This window comes from Gossypium hirsutum, chromosome A13, assembly GCF_007990345.1.
Source record: "Gossypium hirsutum isolate 1008001.06 chromosome A13, Gossypium_hirsutum_v2.1, whole genome shotgun sequence".
Taxonomy (NCBI): domain Eukaryota; kingdom Viridiplantae; phylum Streptophyta; class Magnoliopsida; order Malvales; family Malvaceae; genus Gossypium; species Gossypium hirsutum.
In genome coordinates this window covers 101,120,577-101,137,721 of record NC_053436.1, presented here as the reverse complement: position 1 = coordinate 101,137,721, position 17,145 = coordinate 101,120,577, and positions in this window count along the sequence as shown.

Below are 17,145 nucleotides of genomic sequence, written 5' to 3'. Positions count from 1 at the left end.
TAAAATTTAATAAGTGTAAAGGATAGGTGCAATAAATTATACATAATACAAGATTTGTGTTTTTAAGATATTATTAGAATAAAAAAAATATATCTTATACAAAAATAATGACGGTCCTAAAATATACAAAAATATTGCACACAATTCATTCCTTGTTTCACTGTAATAATCTTACAATGGTATTTCTATATATTCATTTTTTTTTTTTGCACTTCAATTTTGTTTTCCTCTATTGTTTCATGTTCACTTGAATGTGTACATTTGTCCACTTCTCAATTGTTTTGTACACTGAAAGTTTATCTATTATCTCTTAAATAATTTAAACTATAATCATAAGTTTAATATATTCAAATTAAGATTATCTCTTTTACAATTATATAAGAAATCATTTAATATATAAATTAAAAAATATTAATTAATCTAAAACCTAAACCTCTTAACCTCTATCCCATAAACACTAAACTCTAAACCCTTAACCTTAACCCCAAACCCTTGCACATTAAACTCCAACCCTAACCCCTAAACACTAAATCATAATCCCTAAACCCATAATTCATCATAAACCTTCAAATACTAGTTAACTCCTAAACCTTAAACCCTAAACCATATATCTTAAACCATAGTTAACTCATAAACCTTAAACCCTAAACCATATATCTTAAACCATAAACCATAAACTATAATAATAATTAATTCGATATTTTAAATTCAATACCATCTCTTTTACGATTATATAAGAAAATATTTAATATATTGTATAACCATAAATTTTAATAATTATTATTTTAGGGGTTATAGATTAGTATTTATGATTTTTTTGGGTTTAGGGGTTATATGACTTTTAGCGGCGTTTTTCCAAAAGCCCCGCTAATGCTCTGGTTTTTAGCGGCGTTTTTTACTAAAACGCCACTATTGCTCTGTTTTTAGTGGCGTTTTTGGTAAAATGCCGCTATTGCTCTATTTTTAGTGGCGTTTTTGGTAAAACGCCGCTATTGCTCTGTTTTTAGTGGCGTTTTTGGTAAAACGCCGCTATTGCTATGTGTTTTACAATTTTTGCGGCGTTTTTTGATAAAACGCCGCTAAAGCCCTATTTTCCTATAGTGTAAGAAATTACCATTCGCCCTCTACGCCTACCGAACGTCAGTTAAAACCTCTACCGGGGCAACACTTTTCTATTTGGTTTATGGAATGGAGGCGATTCTGCCTATTGAGGTTGAAATTCCCTCTCTATGAGTACTGTCAAAACTAAAGTTAGATGAAGCAGAATGGATCTAGTCTCGATACGATCAGCTAAACTTAATTGAAGAAAAGAGGTTGAAAGCTATTTGCCATGGTCAAATGTACCAAAAGCGAATGATGCGGGCTTATAACAAGAAGGTTCGACTTAGAGAATTCAATGAAGGAGACCTTGTTTTGAAAAAGATCTTCCCCATACAAAAAGACTTCAGACGAAAATGGATGCTAAATTGGGAGGGGCCTTATGTGGTGAAGAAGGCCTTCTCTGGAGGAGATCTGATCTTGACCGAAATGAATGGCAAAAGCCTACCTAATCCTGTGAATTCAGATTCGGTCAAGAGGTATTTTACCTAAAAAAAAAGGGAGAGGCCAAGGCGAAAACCCGCAAAAGCGCGCTTTGAGACCAAAGAGGTTTTGAGTTGAAAACCCAGGAATAGGCAATTCAAATTTTGACCAAAGATGGGGTATGCGGTAGTCTTGTCTTCTTTGAATTAACAAGAAGGAGGGACGTTACATCTTGGGGCATCGACAAAATACTTCTAGATCTTCTAGACACATAGCAAGTTTAAAAGGTTCTCGAGAGGTTTTGTGCAGAGAAGCTCATGCTGTGATATCTGGGGCACCTATTTTTATCTTATTCATTTTTTATTTTCGCTAAATGCGTTATCTTGATTAATTTATCATCATTTTGTACCTTAACAAATTTGCTATCATTTTGAGCTTTGCTCTTAATAAAATTTCGTCTTATCCATTGTCATAATCTTTTTCAAGCATTTTTCATTGAAATAACGATTAATGGACTAGTAATATTCAAACAAAAGGATTTTTGAATATTACTCTGAAAAGTTTTTTAAAATAGTACGGGGACCTAAAGTGGGACCGTTGGTGAAAACTATCCGAAGTCAAGGATTGGGATTATTTGAGAAAAGAATAGTTTAAATTGTGACTATTTCTTTAGGTTCTCTATCAAGAATACTAGCCGAACAAGAAAACAGGGTATTACGTCAGCGATGCAATCTTGATGAACAACAAACAACGACAACCCAAATATTAAAAAAGGGGATCATTCTCATGACATTCTGCATTCATGCAAATATCATATATACACATCTAGTTAGGAGCATTTGATTCGTTCTGATCGTGACATCCTAATCATTTGGCATAAACATCGGCCCATGAAATCAATTCTAAATGTCATGTTCCCCAGAGGACAGTAACAAGATCGATGAATCCATAAATCCCATACTCCTAAAGTTGCAGTGGGATGGCTTGAAGTGGTAATGATGAATCTTATCTCCTTGAAGTTGTAGTGGAGCAGATTGAATCCACTAAACCTTATCTCTCTGAAGTAGTAGTGGAGCATATTGAAGTTGAAGATCTTGTCTCCTTAAAGTTGCAGTGGAGTAGATCAAATATGACAAGTCTTATCTCCTTGAAGTTGCAATGGAGCAGACTGAAGATAGCAGATCTTATTTCACTGAAGTTGTAGGGGGAACAGATTGAAGCTATAATAACATATCTTATCTCTCTGAAGTTGCAGTAGAGTAGATCATAGCAAACTTTATCTCCCTGAAGTTGCAGTGGGGCCGACTGAAGATAACAAATCTTATTTCCCTGAAGTTGCAGTGGAATAGATTGAAGCTATAAATTACAGATCTTATCTCTATGAAGTTACAGTAGAGCAGATCATAGCAAACCTTATCTTCCTGAAGTAGTAGTGAAATAGACTGAAGATAGTGGATCTTATTTCCCTGAAGTTGCAGTGGAACAGGTCAAAGCTACAAGTTACAAGTCCTATACCTCTGAAGTTGTAGTAGGTCAGATCAAATATTGCAAATCTTATCTCACTGAAGTTACAGTGGGTTAGAATGAGGCTATTTGGAGAAAAATGAGCACCAAGAAGTCGAAACTCAGCAGGTTCAGGCAAAATTAGCTCTTTTATGGTCTTTTCTCTATTCCCGTTGCACGACAATGAGCAAATAGAGGCAGCTGTAATGGGCCTATTTTTCCCGAGGCTAAACCAATAACCCAAAAATAAAAATAAAACCATAACAAGTTAAGAGTTTGAGTCCAATTACAAAAAAAGCCCGAATGTAAAACATATCAGACCCAAATTTACAACCCAAATATAAAGCCCATATTTTGTAGGCCTAAAACTAAAAAAGCTTTCCCCAAAGAATAGCTCGAAACCTAAACTCATTCAATCAAAAGAAACCCTAGGAGCCGTTTCCCCCTTTCGTGCGCCTCGAGTGCACCGTACCCCCTCCATGTGCCCCCTCGGTGCATACATCGCCCGAGGGTCATTTCCTTTATCAACCTTACACCAAAGTGTCATGTTTTCGCCCTCGTTGACCTCCTCCCTGACCTGTAAACACGCAAAATAGATAATGTATTTGTAATATTCTCGGCTATAAAATAGCAAAAAACCAAAAATGTATTAGCCACACGATTTGAAGCAATCAAAAGCAGAAAGGTTGATATCGATTTTTTTTCTTCATTTTTCGTTTCATTTTTTTAGTTTATTTTTATTATTATGTTTTATTTACAAATCTATTTTAAAAGTGGGAACAACTAAACAAAAGAAAAGAGAAGAGGATCTCACCGGAATCATCCGTGGCTATGTCGCCGGAGGTCTCCTCTCCGTCGTCGGGATCGGATCGAATGGGGAAGGGAGAGACTCTTTTCTTTCGCGCTTTTTGGGTTGAGAAGGCATGGCTTTCGTGAGTGTCCTAAACAAGGGCTAGAAAGCCCGTCTCGCACCTCCCCAACCACCGCCCATGGTGGCGCCGTGATGACAGTGGCGATGATAGGTTTCAAAACCCTAGCCGAAAAGAGAAATGGGGAAAAGAGGGTGTTCTGATTTTTTTAAAAGAAAAGAAAAGGAAGCAGATGAAAAAAATAAAATTTTTAACTTAAAATAGTAAGGCAAAACGGTGTCGTTTTGCACCTAGGACATTAACGCTGAAACGGCGTCGTTTCTGGTACACCCGCGCGCGACCCGACCCGCTCCAAGGGGGATCTGCGTGTTTTTCCCTTTTGGGATATTTATCCCTTTGGTCCCTCTACCTTCACAGTGCGCTGCAATTCTCCCAGTACTTACCTTTTTTGTTTTTTTTTTAATTTCGGCCACATATCTGTGTACTGTAATGACCCAAAATTCACGGGCACTGGAAAAGTGAGTTATAGGGCTTCCGTGTTAGCGAAATAAGTTCGAAAATAATTATTAGAAATATCTATGAGTTTAGTAGCGTGTCTAATTAGGTTTTAATTAAGTGAATTTAGCTTAATTTATAGTAATTAGTAAAAAGAACTAAATTGAATAAGGGGTAAAAGTTTAATTCTAAAGTAATAGAAAATAAAAAGGATTAAAATGGTAATTAAACCATTTACAAAACATGAGGCGGTGTTAAAAAAATCTAAGATTTTATTATTATTATTATTAATTATTAGTATGGTTTTATATTAAATTATTATTATTAGTATTTTTAAATTAAGTTAAAGATATTTATTAATTAAATAATTAATTTATGAGATTTTTGTTTGACAAACAAATTGAATAATGACAATTGTAATAAAAATATTGGTACATTTGTAATAAATAGATATATGTACACTTGTAATAAAATAATTAATTTACTTAATATTAAAGTAAAAGATATTTGTTAATTAAATTATTAAATTTTTGTGCAAAAAATAATAAAATAAAATAAATGGTGACAAATGTATGGTATTGATGGTGTACACTTGTGCGTATATAATTAAATACTTAATAGATATTTAACATAAATATATTATAATATATGTTAATTAAATAAACAAAGTAAATAAAAGAATAAAAGAATGAAATAAAAAGAAACAAAGAAAAGAAAGAACAAAGACATTCGAAACAGAGCAGGAAGAAAAGGGGAAAGAAAAGAAAAAGGAAAAATTAAAAGTTTAAGGTTTAAAGCTTTGATTGGTAAGTCATTTAAGTCCTTTCTATTTAATTTTGATGTTTTAGAAGCTTTAAAACAAGATTTTGATGAAATTAAGTTGATTGTTCAAGAGTTCATGTGTTTTCAAGTAGGGTTCATGTTGGACAAATTATGGAATTAGGATTTTAATTGAATGAATTTTAAGCTAGAATTGATTAAAGGATTAAATTGTAAACAAGACTATAAGTTTTGTGTTGTAGGGAATAAATTGAAAGAAGTTTTAAATTAGGGTTTTGTTATGAACATTAGATAGTTAAGTAGAATATGGAAGGAAATTGAATAGAAATAAAATATGAATTGAGTTAGAAAAGTAAATGAGTTATTTAGGATTTAATTGGAATTATGGTATAAATTTGATAGAAATTCAGTTATTATTTTTAATTAATGCTGTAATTAATAGTGTAAATTATTATTATTTTTGTAGCTAGTAAAGAACCCGAGACATTAGCACAAAAAGGAAAGGAGAAAGTTATCGAGGAGTAATCGCGAAATTCGGGTTTGTATTACTATAATTCAAGTTATTTATTATTAAGTATTAATTTTAAATTTATTTATTTTATAGTAAGAAAATATTGAGGTAAGTAATTTTATTGAATTGAATTTAGAAAATTGAATTGAATGAGAAATACGTGTTAGTATTACTTTAATTTGAATTTAATTAATATTAGTATTAAATTGTATGAAATTAAATTGAATTGAGATTTATATGAGAATCGAATACCCTATTAACTAGTCGGGCTGAGTCGGATATAGTTGGCATGCCATAGGATTAGAAGTGTTCAGGGATGCTTCGACCTCGAGTAGATGAGACACTGGGTGTCACTATATTTCTTCGGATAGATTTGATGAGGTACTGGGTACCAACTTTACTTCGGCTAAGCCGATGAGACACTGGGTGTCAACTATTACTTCGAATTATTTGATAAGGCACTGGGTGCCATATTAGTGTGTTTGGCTGGATCCTTGTATCCGCCAAAGTCCGAGTTACGTTAATAGAATGAAAAATTGAAATGTGAATTCAAGGCATTGAAATGAGAAAAAGAAATTGAATTATGAATAGAAATTGGAATTGTGATAGAAAGAGAAAAGTATGAGCTAAATGTTCATAAGTGGTTTAAATTCAAGTTTGTGAAAAATACATTGATTGCCGAATAATTAAATTGAATTGTTATTATGAAATGATGAAAATAAAAATAAAAATAAAGTATGAATTAGTATTTAAGAAATTAATTGTTATGTATTTTAATATTTATGTTTTATTATTGATGATATATTTTGAATTATGGTAATACCACTGAGTATATCCATACTCAGCATACGGTTGTTTCCGTGCGTAGGTTAGTAGAAGTTAATTGTCTTGGCTCAGCATCCAGAACATTCCTAACTCCAACACAAACTTGGTGATGTATTTTTCTTTTGGAAAAAGGTGGCATGTACATAGGTGTTGTGTGATCATTAGAATATATATATTATTTTGGTTGTGAATGATGAATTATAAGGTTTAGATGCTTAAATGAAATGGTAAGAAAGGTATATGATATTTTGACACATGAACATTAAGTTGTTAAATGAATGAAGTTTTCAATCAATTTTGAATGATGCTATGATAGTTATTTAAGTTCAAATTATGTTAATAATATAAATATTAGTTAAGTGAATTTGAAAGAAATTGGTATTGGTTGTTTTTCTTTTGTTTGAAATTGCAGGGGATTTTAGGTAAAAATAAGCAGAAATATTGTCGAAATTTTTATAAAAAAAATTAAAATTAAAATTCAAAAAATTCAAAAAATTTTCCAGAATACTCGAACAAGTCCCGTTCTACTTTTAATACGTGTTTTGGGATTCGAGAGTCCAATATAGGAACTTAATTATTAAATTATACTATGAAAGGTACATTAATTGTAAATTATTCGTAAGTTGTCTAATATGTCCGGTAATACCTCGTAACCCCGTTTCGGCGACAGTTTGGAGTTAGGGGGTGTTACATGTACAATTCAATTTAGTCCTAGGCACGCTGAGCCCACAGGGAAAGGAAGCGTGTCCAAATGTTGGGCTATTTTCCAAATTGGTCCCCATTAATTTAAGCGTGCTTTATTTTGACCTTTGTAGCTTCTTTATTTATTTACGATTCATGTCTTCAAATTTTTATTCAATTTCAACCTAGTCCTAGCCCATTTAATTAATTTATTTATTTATTATCTCAACTTTTTAGGAACTGTTTCCTTATTATTTATTTTAAGTTTGTTTATCTTACATTATTTATATTGAACCATTTTATTATTAGCTATTTTAATCCTTTTTACGTCTTATGTACTTTAAGATATTACAGATTTTAAATATTTTACATATATTATTCATTTTAACTATTATACATATTACTTATTTTAAAATATTTTTATACGTTATTCATTTTAAACTATTATATATGTATTATCCATTTTAAATTTCTTTTCATACGTTATCTAGTTACACTATTTTATATGTAAACTTTTTAAAATTCTTTTATTATTTATCGGGAACCTTTTGTTATTATTAATTTTAAAATTTCATAAGCCATTTATTTTAAACTTTTATATGTATATTATTTATTTTGGATTTTTTTTATTTAAATTGTTTTTGTACATTATTTGTTTTAAATTTCTCTTTTACACATAGTTTATTTTAAGCTCTTATATATTCTGCTAAAGGGTCCTTTTTATTTTATTTTGTATATTATTTATTTTAATTTATTTAACATATTATTTATTTGAAATTTACTTTATATATTATTTTATTTCAAATTGTTTATATTTTGTTTATGTTAAATCTTTTTCACATGTCATTCATTTTGAACCATTCTTTGGTATTATGTATTTTGAATCTTAATTATTTCATTTGATATCTATTTTGAACTTTTATCCTATGTGCTTCAAGTCTCTTTTATATTATTTTACTTCATTTGTCTTTGATTATTGATTGGTATGAAAAATAATATACATTGTGAATACTGCTATTACATGTACTTGAACTTATTTATTGGCATTTTCATATTGTGACATTCATTAACATTGCAACTAATTTGTGTTGCGTCATTACATGCTCTATGTTATATTTTTTGTTTTATCTAGTTCAAATCATACCGTATATCACGCTCCAACGTATTTGCCTTGCTCGAAACAAAATGAACATTCATCATCAAGTGCTATACTTATTATCATTCAAAAAATAAAATTTCAAGACGAGGCAATATTTCGCACTTTGGGGATTCAAGAAATCGTACCCTAACTTATGGGGTTTCGATTTTCTTGTTAAACCTAAAAAGCCAAATATCCTTTTAGATTTCAAAATACACAAATTTTCGATAAAGATTAAAGGCGAGCTTGTTCACGAAGATTTAAACGTCGCATCCTAACTTACGGGATGTGGCACTATATTATCTCAGAACCAGTAAGCCTTTGATTCTCGTTTCAACGTAATTCAAGCGTTTTACAATTAGCATTCATAAAGAGGGATCGTATTTTAAAATTTATTTTAAAATCTTTTCAACTTTCGACATTAAGACGTTAATTAATCGATTAGGTACCAATTTTGGGCGTGACGAGGGTGCTAACCCTTCCTCGCACATAACCGACTCCCAAACTCGTCTTCTCAATTTTCGTAGACCAAAATAATTTGTTTTAATAAATCGAAATATTTTATTTAAAACGAGCAAATTTCTAGGTGATCCGATCACACCCAAATAAAAAGGATTGGTGGCGACTCCATTTTCGTTTTTTTTAAATAATAATCGACCCAATTTTTAAAAAAAAAATGGTTTCAAAAGTTGACTACGCCATTTATTTTAATTAAAATAGCCTTTGCAAGCCTTATATATTGGTGGAAAATGGGGACCAACTAACATTCTATGTTATTCTGTGTATCCAAGTCTGATATATGTTTAGTATATGTTTGGAATTTTGCTTTTTTATTAAACATATAGAAAACATATTCGTAAAAATAGTAATTAATATGAAAAATCAATTGTTTTCTTTTCTATGCTAGGTTGCTAGATTTTTTTTTATTTAGAAAAAGTCATATTGAAAAATAAAAATAAGAATAAAAAAGAGAGCACGTAAACTAAAGTCATTAGACTTACCCAATACTCCTAATCCTAACTCCCCACTTTATCTTCCAAAACAGGTAATTTCTCAGCATTAACAATATTAGCAATAACAAAAGAATAGACAGTACAATCCGTGTAATTTGCTCTCAACAAAGTTTTCCTTATCAAGACATAAACAATTTTATTAACGTTTCTACGAATCCAACATAACATAAAAGATTGAAAATCTGAGGCAATAGAAACATAGTCATTTATTAATGTTACAGGCCAATTTTAGCCTACCATTATACAAGGGGCCGTTTACAACAAAAACCCACCAGACCCATTACACTAAACCCACACATTAGAACCCAAACCCCATTTACATTAAATCAAACCCAAATACAACTAACCCTACCCAAACCTTAGCCCAACTACCCAAGACCCAACACAGCAGACCCAATCCCAGAAGCCCAAATCCCACCAAACCCTAGCCACCTATCCCCTTCCCACTTGCGACGAACTTACCCACCTACCCTCTGCGCCCCCTTGCCCCTGATTAACCGGCTACTTACCCTCTGACAGCACCACTCCCTGCACCACCGATCACCTCCACTGTTTGTGCCCATCTCCTGCAAATAGAATACAATAGAAGTAGTAATATTAAAAAATAAAGGTAGAAGGGTTATAAATACCCGAATGAAAAAATTGTAAGGGGTTCGGATTTTAAAATCAGAAAAAGAAGCATTCGACGGTTTCAAAAACACAAAAGAAATAAGAAAAATCATCAAAATCCAGAATCAAAATAGCAGTCCATTGAGCATTTAGATTCAATAACAACGTTCAAAGCAAACGAAATATCAAAGATCAACAAATCAGAAGCTAAAAAGACCAAAAGGTGATTTTTTTTTATATTTCTATTTCGTTTTAAAACCTATTTTAATCACCTATACATATTAAAATACAATAAAATAATAAGATAAACAAGCGAAAAAAAAATAAAAAATTTGAAATTTTACCTTTCTGGCCACCGTGTACGGTGGCCGGCGCCGGAGCCGGCGAAGGTCCGGTGACGGACCGGTGACTGGCCCCCTGGCCGGATTCCCTCCCTTCTTTCTCCCCTCTCTTTTTTTCTTTTTTTTTTCTCTTCTGCTGTAACAAATGATTTTTTTTAAAAAAATTAACTTTTATAGGGGACCAAAACGGTGCGTTTTGGTCCCCCCCATTAAATAAAAACGGCACCGTTTATGTCATTTATTTATCTTTATTTTATGTCAATTTGCTTTACGTTTAAACGAAAATCTTTTTCTAATTAATTTTCAATAAGCGAGGCAACGTACCGATTTAACATTTAAGTCATCGATTTCATCGCTATGTTGGGTGAATATCAATTGACTCGTGTTAAAACGGTATATCCTTCTCAAAAATCAAAAAATTGAAAATTCTCGTGTTTCAATCGGATCACGATTAAATCTTACATTGAACTCGTATTTTTGAAAATCAAGACAATACGTGTTTATAAGATACCAATTTTGGGCGTCGCGAGGGTGCTAATACCTTTCTCGCGCTTAACCGACTCCCGAACCCTAATTCTTCTCTGACTTTTAACGTAGACCTAAACTCGGCCTTCTTTTTGTTTTAAAAAAGGAATCTAATAGGTGTCCGATCACACCTAAGAAAAAGGATCGGTGGCGACTCCCTGTTTATTTTAAAATCAAATTTCAGTTTTCAAGTTTTCAATAGATCACCACAACTAGCGACCAAGCTAAAAATTTTTACATCGTTACAGCTGGCGACTCCGCTAGGGAACCGCATTTTTTAGAGTCGAGTCGAATTAAACGTGTGTTGTCAAAATTTTCAAAATTCCTTGTTCAAATTAATATTTAGTCGTGATCCTAAAATTGTGTTTTTGAAAAATCATGCATTTGCATCGTGTTGTATATATTCTTCTAACTTGTTTTGTCCGGTTGTTTTAAAGCTTTAAATTCTTATTGTTTTAGTTTTGGTTTAGTTTTTAAATAAAATGTAAAGATTTGTGAGTTTCTCCCCACACACCGTGCACGTGCATTCTTGCATAACATGAGCTCTATACCCGGGCTCCGTTCATTTAAGTGAAAGTAAACGCTATGCTTTCGTGAGTTAACTCGTCCCTCCGCACAGGCTAGTGACTACTTTCGGGTTACATATGACTTGTGCTTTCGTGAGTTAACTTGTCCCTCCGCATAGGCATAAGTAAATGTAATCCCTCGAATTGAACTCGTGAGCCTGTGATAGGCTATGACCGAGGTTTCGTACTAATCTTAGTAGATGACAGTATGGACAATTCGAGTACCTATCTAGAACCGAAACTGCATATAGTGAACCGTACGAGCCACCTAACTAGAGCCATGCCGAACCTCCGTCCATTAATGGTCACCAAAATAAGTACACGGGAGAAATGCCTCTTGTCTTTCATTTTCTTTACATTTACACTGTTTATGCAAAGAAACGGAATCGGGTAGCTTACTTTGTTTCTCAATTTATAATTGTTGTGGTTACTAACCAAGTTTGTTTGTTTTTATTCTTATTTTACATCATGCATTATAGGCATCATATTAGGAAGGTGTTGACTAGAGATATGGTTGCCAAAAAATGGGTTTCTAATGGAAGAGTTAATTATACAAACAACCGAGAAGAATGTCGTGGTTCGGGACTGGTCTCTAAAAACTCAGAAGGAAAAAGGGGAAAGTCTAGTGGAGGGATGTATTGCCAATCTGCCCGAGCACGTAACTGTGAATGTTCTCCAAAATAACCTTAAAAATTTGGTTCGGGTTTGGAATTAGTGGGACTCGGACACTAGGGGTATCTTCACCGAGAGATATGGAGACATAGCCAATTTGATTGCTGTCAACGTAGACGAACGATTGATCCAAGCCATGGTCAGATTTTGGGATCCGGCTTACCAATGTTTTACCTTTAATCGAGAAGATATGACTCCGACTATAGAAGAGTACGTTGCTTTGCTTCGTGTTGAAAATGCACAATTCTATAAAGTATATGTGAAGGAGCCTAAGCCGATGACCTTCAAAAAAAATTTAATGAGATTGACAGACATGACTGACGCATGGGCCAAAAAACAGATAAAGAAGAAGAATGAAACCATTTGCATCCTATGGTCTTCCCTACGAGATTTGGTTCTGAACCATCCCGACATGTTGAAAAGAGTAAATCTATTTGCTTTGGCCATTTACGGTTTGATCATCTTCCCAAAAGTCCTCAGACACATATAAGTTGCGGTGGTGGATTTCTTTGAAAAATTAAAATAAGGAATCAACCCTATCCCGACTATCCTAGCCGAGACCTTCAGACCCTTAAACAGTTGTAGGAAAATAGGGAAATGACGCTTTATCGGATGAGCACAGTTACTAAATGTTTGGATTTTGAGCCATTTCTGGAAAGTAGAGCGCACACCGTACCACATGTTTTCAAAAACTTTCACTCCATTGGAAGCCTATATTGAGAGAGAATGGCCAAAGGATGTCACTGAAGAACATTGGGTTTCAGTTTTTCAGAACCTTTGAGCTGAGGATATAACGTGGAGAGCACCGTGGATACGCCCTTCGGTTCTGCTATACAAGGTTGGAGATCAAGATTGGGTACCACTACTCGGGTTATGGGGAGGAGTTGGATATGCCCCGCTATTAGTCCAAAGGCAATTTTCTTCGCGACAATTCATACCCGCCAATGGAGGATTGGCACAATCAGAGTTCGCTTTCGCGGGTGAAGGGTATATGAAGAGGGTCCGAGACACTGCAAAGTCTTGGAAGAAAGTTCATCTCATGGAATTAGCCCTATATGCTGATTCCCTCACCCAAGATTACGGCATATGGAGAAAATAATAGTTGAATAGTCAGTAAATCTCGCCAACGAACTACACCTTCCAGAATCCTTTCTCGGAGGAAATGTCGTCTGAGCTAGAAATGACAAGACAAGAATTTGAACGAGAAAAGGCCAAGATGTCTCGGGACCTTAGTGCTCTTCAAGAGGAAAACTACCAATTGAAGATCGACGTTCAGATTGAAAGATCCAGAACTGAGGAAGTGCAAAAAGAAGTTGAAGTCGTGAGAAATGACTTAAGGGACCTCCATCTGGAAAATAAAAAGTTAAGAGGCACAATAAAAAAATAGTCGGCTGGGCAAGTCGTCGGTAGAATGGAAAGAAGAAATAAGCAACATTAAAGGCGGGATGGAATTTTGGAAAGGAAAAGCGAAGAAATAGGAGGAAAAGGCTGCGTGGGCTATGATAGAACTGAGGAAGAAGAACACCGAATATGAAGCTGTGTCTGCTGAAGTAATGACTAGTCGATCTAAACATCAAGAACTAAAAGAAAGGATAAGAGAGTTAGAAGATATGCTACAAGATCGTCAATAAGAGCTAGATACTCTCTTGAAGGCTTTGGAAGAAAAAGATAGTCAGTATGATAGAGACGCTCGTGCTTACGAAGAGGGCCTCTAAGAAAAAGAAATGCAACTTAGCTATTTGATCAATGAAGTTCGTGGGGTAGCCATACACGTGGTACAATTATCGGAATAAGCTGAAATTCTCATTTGCCAATTCCCTCCAAGTTGAAGATCAAACATATCAGAGTTCTTAGCACAAGTAAAGAAATATGGCGATATAGCTAGAAAGTTTGTGTAATAGCTGAATCGAAAATGGCAAAATGTTTTGTCATGAACTCTTTTGATGAATGAAATACCTAAATAGGGGCTATCTTGAAATCAACACCAATTTCTTGCATTTCTTTCATGACTAACATTCATTTGACATTTATGCATTCATTCATTCATTGCATATCCCATAATAGTTCGCTGAGGTTAAAACATACAATTCGCAGTTGTAATACCATGAGACTGGAACCACGTCATTCGTATAGAACGCGTCGACAAGCTAGGGCAATGGAGGCTGAATTCAATGAAAGAATTGAAAGGATGGAAAGAGTTCAGAGGGAATTACAAGAGCAGTTGGCCAAGTCGCAGCAAGACACAAGAGACTTAATGGTGAGATCTCGAGAAGAGTCGCTCGAACAAAGGGACCAAATGGCCAAGATGATGGAAATGATGTCAGCTTTAGTAAAAGGACAGGGATCTATGAACCCTGACATTGTGGAACCATAGTCAAGGGTTAATCACGATCAAGATCCACTCTATCCCTTAGGATTCACTCCACCTTACGCACATGTAATGCAAAGAGAACACCCTCAAGGAGAACCTACAAGCCTGGAGCAGTGACCTGTACCATCTGCTAATCTGGGGTAGAGAGTGTTCGTATCAAACCCGGGGGCTAGTCCTGCTGATCCACTCGTTCCAGATTTGGACGATCTAGCAGACATAGCCAAGTTGAAAACCGGTGATCACGAGGCTCAAGAGAAGTATAGGAGCTTAGAGGAAATACTTAAAGCAAAAGAGGGTACTGAAGCCTTCTCTGCATTGAGTGCCAAAGAGCTCAGTTTGGTGCCCGATCTGGTTTGGCCTTCGAAGTTCAAAGTGCCTGATTTTGAAAAGTATGATGGGACAAGATCTCCAAAAGCGCATCTTGTAATGTTTTGCCGGAAAATGACCGGTTATGTGAACGAAGATAAGCTACTCATACATTATTTTCAAGATAGTCTAGTAGGACCGGCTCTTCGGTGGTACAACCAGCTTAGTAGGGAAAATATCCGATCTTGGAAGGATTGGCATCAGCATTCTGTGAGCAATACAAGCATGTATCGGATATGGTGCCAGACTGGATGACTTTGCAAATGATGGAGAAAAAGCCGTCAGAAACTTTTAGACAATATGCGCAGAGATGGAGGGACGTCTCGGCCCAAGTGGAACCCCCACTAACAAAAACAGAGATAACCATTCTCTTCATCAACACTTTGAAAGTACCGTTTTATGACAAACTAGTGGGAAGTGCCACGAAGGACTTTGCGGATATTGTAATATCCGGTAAGCTTAAAAAGAATGCCGTCAAGAGCGGTAGAATGGAAGGTCAAGAAAGTTTAAGAAGGGTAGCGCCCATGAAGAAGAAAGAACCAGAAGCCTATATGGTGGGAATAGGAAGCCGTTATACCCCTAATCCATATCCAAACCAACCCCGACCTCGAAATTATCCTCCTCCAAATTTCTATTATCCTCCTCAAACCCCTTACTACCAAGTACCACCTTCTTCCTACCCTGTATACGTCATGAACAACCAAAGGCCCATCACTACATTCCCACAAAACACTCTACCCGCTCAAAACCAACCCAGAAATGAACCAAGACCAACAAGACCCAATCTCGAGAGACCGCAATTCACCTCTATTCCTGTGCCGTATGGGGAACTTTACCCAAAACTCTTGGAGAAGCAATTAATATCTCTCCATTACATGGCACCCCTAAAACCTCCATACCCGAAATGGTACGATCCAAATGCTAGTTGTGCATACCATGCCGGGAACCAGGGGCACTCTACGGAAAACTATCTGGCCTTCAAAAGGAGAGTTCAAAGACTCATCGATACGGGTATTCTGCGATTTGATGGCACTGGCGGTACGTCCGAGAACCCATTCCCAAACCACGCCGAAGGGAATGTGAGCACAGTGGAAGAGGAGGACAAACGACAAAGTAGAAGATGAGTTTCTGAAATAAGAACACCTCTGCAGAAAATCTGGGAGGTGCTAGTTGAAAAGAAGCTGCTCTGTCATCTTAATAGAGTATTCGAGGGAAGAAATACAAAAGATCAAAGTTTTTACGAATTCCATGGTATTGAGGGGCACGACATTCAATCCTGTAAAGAGTTCAGGAGATTACAGCAAAATATGATGTATAATAAGGAGATTCGGATTTTTTATAAAGGCGAAGAGGCCGACAGAGGAGAAATATGCGCCTCTGACCATCAATCGTTAGGTTTCCCGTATAGAGCCGACCGACCGTTAATAATTTATTATGACGCGAAGAAGGAGTCGGTGAAACCAAAAGTGATAATCGAGGTACCATCTCCTTTCCCCTACCAGGACAATAAAGCAGTACCATGGAAATATGACGTCAATATCGTTACACCTGAAGATGAAAAACCCAAAGCCATGACTGGAAGTGTTGGGGAAGTAGGTCATTTCACTCGTAGTGGGAGATGTTATTCGAAAGAGATTGAGCCGGCAAAGAAGAATAGCGACTTGAAACAGAAAGGAAAAGCACCAATGTATGTGACCAAAGATGAGCATGAAACTGTGCCTGAGCAAGAAGCTAAAAAGCTTGTGGACGAGGAGGAAGCACAAGAATTCTTAAAATTTATCAAACACAGTGAGTACAACGTGGTGGAATAATTGAGTAAGCAGCCATCACGAATCTCGGTATTATCTCTACTGATAAATTCAGAACCACACCGGAACACCTTATTAAAGGTGTTGAATTAGGCTTACGTGGCAAATAATATATCCGTTGAGAAGCTTGACAGATGGGTAAATAACCTAAACGCGGATAATTTCATTTCTTTTAGTAATGATGAAATACCACCCAATAGTAGGGGCTCCGTGAAAGCATTGCATATCACAACCCGCTGCAAGGGTTATATAATACCGAACGTACTCGTCGATAATGGATCGGCACTCAACGTCATGCCTTTGGCCACACTTTCCAAGATTCCAATGGATTTGTCCTATCTAAGGCCTTGCCATTCTACAGTAAGGGCATTCTATGGAACAAGACGAGAAGTTATGGGAAAAATCGAGATCCCTCTAGAGGTGGGTCCCTAGATATACGATGTTGAATTTCAAGTCATGGACATTACACCATCATACAATTGTCTCTTGGGAAGACCTTGGATCCATTCTGCTGGAGCAGTCCTATCATCCCTCCATCAAAAGGTGAAATT